The sequence below is a fragment of the Periplaneta americana genome, chromosome 3 (genome assembly GCF_040183065.1).
Source record: "Periplaneta americana isolate PAMFEO1 chromosome 3, P.americana_PAMFEO1_priV1, whole genome shotgun sequence".
Taxonomy (NCBI): Eukaryota; Metazoa; Arthropoda; class Insecta; order Blattodea; family Blattidae; genus Periplaneta; species Periplaneta americana.
The window spans coordinates 41105128-41108428 of record NC_091119.1 but is presented as its reverse complement, the minus strand read 5'-3'; the positions used below and the strand labels follow the sequence as shown (position 1 = coordinate 41108428).

Sequence of the window (3301 nt, the reverse complement as noted above, 5' to 3'; positions counted from 1 at the left end):
TTATTTTTTATCATACAATCTATCAAAGGTAGAGAAGTGATCTTGTATCATATTGTAGATATGACATGCATAAATACAAACAAACAAATTTTATCACAGAATGTTGGATAGTTTTTGAGTCATGTGGGAAAAGCTTCATTAATTTAAAAAAAAAAAGTAAAAATATTTTTTTTTCGTATAGCAGAAGGACAGTGTTCGACACATACTGATTTCCATTGTTCTACATGATACAATAATGGAGGAAAAAATGTTAAATATTTCCAAAATTTCACTGCTGTAAGCTGTATCTAAACCCTTAAATAGTTCCCAGCCTTCTTGTTACAGTACTTAATTGTAGTAGAATTCTGTAATTGAAGTTGGAGATTATGTGGAGCCTCAATGCATATTTAGAACAAATGAGACACTTTATTTGGTCGCTGTCTTTGACATAAAAATATTGCTATTCCCATGATTCGTGAAATAAATATCTGGACGTATTTAGATCAGCCATTGAAATACAATAAATCACAAGGCCTCCGCCACTGCGAATGAACTAATGTGAATGTCGAATAAAGGGACAGGTGACAAGTCTTTTGCCCTGAAGTCAAGGAGTTGGGGGTGCTCACAACTCAAATGCCACTAACATAAGAGTTGCGGTTTGAACTTTGCTATCATAGAATAATTTCAAGGAAAAATTGTTCCGGGGCCGGGTATCGATCCCGGGACCCTTCGCTTAGAGCGCAAAAGCTCTACCGACTGAGCTACCCCAGGAACTATACACGACACCGTCACAATTTTTCCTTTTATATCCACACAACTCACATGAGCTGACAAGACGCCAGAACTCAACTGTGAGTGCACATAATTACTGTGTGACTTTAAATTGTGGCTTTCTGTTAACGTACCTCCAGTAACGAATGTATTATACAAATCTGGCTTTCAGGTAGTAGCTCTCTGTAAAGCAGGTTTGAATAATTTCAAGGAAAAGTTGTTCCGGGGCCGGGTATCGATCCCGGGACCCTTCGCTTAGAGCGCGAAAGCTCTACCGACTGAGCTACCCCAGGAACTATACACGACACCGTCACAATTTTTCCTTTTATATCCACACAACTCACATGAGCTGACAAGACGCCAGAACTCAACTGTGAGTGCACACAATTACTGTGTGACTTTAAATTGCGGCTTTCTGTTAACGTACCCCCAGTAACGAATGTATTATACAAATCTGGCTTTCAGGTAGTACCTCTCTGTAAAGCAGGTTTGAATAATTTCAAGGAAAAGTTGTTCCGGGGCCGGGTATCGATCCCGGGACCCTTCGCTTAGCGCGCGAACGCTCTACCGACTGAGCTACCCAAGGAAGGAAAAATTGTAACGGTGTCGTGTATAGTTCCTGGGGTAGCTCAGTCGGTAGAGCGTTCGCGCGCTAAGCGAAGAGTCCCGGGATCGATACCTGGCCCCGGAACAATTTTTCCTTGAAATTATTCAAACCTGCTTTACAGGGAGCTACTACCTGAAAGCCAGATTTGTATTTGCTATCATAGATTTTAAAGTGCGATGTAATCTTCACCATGACTTCCTTTGGAAGAGAAATAAGGCTATGGGTCCCAGCTCGTAGATTTACGGAGTGTGGAACGTCCTGTATTTGATAAAGAGTTCCAATTTGTCAGCAATTTCTCCACCATGTTGAATTTATTCACGCAGTTGAAAGCGTCATCAAATGTAACAAGCCTATACTACGACAGTTTATATTAGCCGGCTTTTCGGAGATCGAACCCAGAAGACCTGGTGTACTCCCCACTTTGTTAGCTAGTCGGAGACTAATCAACGATGACTTGCCGCCCGCCCTGCCATCTGGCGGAGTGTTAATGCATTTATGAAGATTGATTGCCTTCCCTAGGGGCCACAACCACAAGAGCGTTAGGCGGTAATAAATGATTATCGGACGTAACGGAAATATGCGTGTCAATCAGTGATGAGTTACTCGACCATGCATCAACTAACAGCGTTATACTAATGACTTAATACATATTTAAATCTGTTAATAATAATGGTAATTAACAATGTTACATTACAATAAAATAGTGAATATGCACTGCTTCTTTCAGGGGCGGATGCAAAGGGGGGAGATTAAGGGGATATATCCCCTCCCGAAATTTTGAGAAAAATACGAAACAAGAAACAAAAATAATATTAATTTTAATTCGTGAATGTACATAGGAATTAGAGAGTTTTCCACGTAAATTCTCTTTGCTAAAGTGTTAAATTCCAAGAACTGCAGGAAGACAAACACAGCGTTCTTACTTCAGGACAGAGAGTCATGAAGTCTATTTTAGGCTTTTAATTTTCCTTCTATTCTTAGACTATTTCATTGGTCAGCTCAAGGACAGGTTTTTAAATCATAAGGGAATCCTAAAGTCCATACAAACTTTTCTTCCTAAAAACATAGTGCGAGCATCAGATGAAGGTTTAGAAACTGCTGTTGAGGCTATAGTGATCAGTGGCCCAATGATATTGATGCATCACCAGAGTCTTTCTTCAATGAATTGAAGATGTAGAGAAGAAATTTCCTTGATCAGAAAAATCTTCATCTAATACCTACTGACTTTATATCATCTTTGAACAGGTGCAATGAAATTATTTTTCCCTGCACTCGCAAGACGCTGAAACTTTTCTACACATTGCCTGTAACTACAGCAACACCAGAACGATCGTTCTCAACATTGCGGTATTTGAAGACTTACTTGAGGAGCACGATGGGAGCAGACAGATTAAATGCACTGGCCTTGATGTATATACATAAAAATGTAGAAGTAAAAGCTCATTAAGTACTGGATGAAATGTCTAAGAAGCCTCGTCGCCTTCTTCTGCAAATGTCACTCTGTCATTGTTTTTGTATTGCAGTCATTGTAAATGTTAAAATTGAAAAATTATGGTTTATTTAACAACGCTCGCAATTGCCGAGGTTATATCAGCGTCGCAGGTGTGCCCGAATTTTTTCCCCTCAGGACTTCTTTTACATGCCAGTAAATCGACTGATATGAGGCCTGTCGCATTTAAACATACTTAAATGCCATCGACCTGGGTTGGGGTAGAACCCGCAATTTCGAGCACAGAAGGCTATACCGACTACGCTACTCAGGCCAACGTGTAAATGTTTGTGACTCGAAAACAAATTGTGAGTATATAAACTTATTTCTCATTACTCCATTTTTACTATCTCCTCAAATCCCTCCCCGAAAAAAAAAAATCCTGCTTCCGCCCCTGGTTTCTTCTTACGTAGATTTTTACGACAGTGTGAAATGTTTGTGTATTTACACAGCAT

The 3301-nt window shown here is 39.8% G+C and overlaps 2 non-coding genes across 2 annotated transcripts; both read right to left on the bottom strand.

Moving 5' to 3' along the window:
* Nucleotides 1-677: 677 nt before the first annotated feature.
* Nucleotides 678-751, bottom strand: TRNAR-UCU (transfer RNA arginine (anticodon UCU)). Its single transcript has one exon. It is a non-coding gene; the product is annotated as a tRNA-Arg (tRNA).
* A 219-nt stretch (nt 752-970) lies between these two features.
* TRNAR-UCU (transfer RNA arginine (anticodon UCU)) lies at nt 971-1044 on the bottom strand. Its single transcript has one exon. It is a non-coding gene; the product is annotated as a tRNA-Arg (tRNA).
* Nucleotides 1045-3301: the final 2257 nt, after the last annotated feature.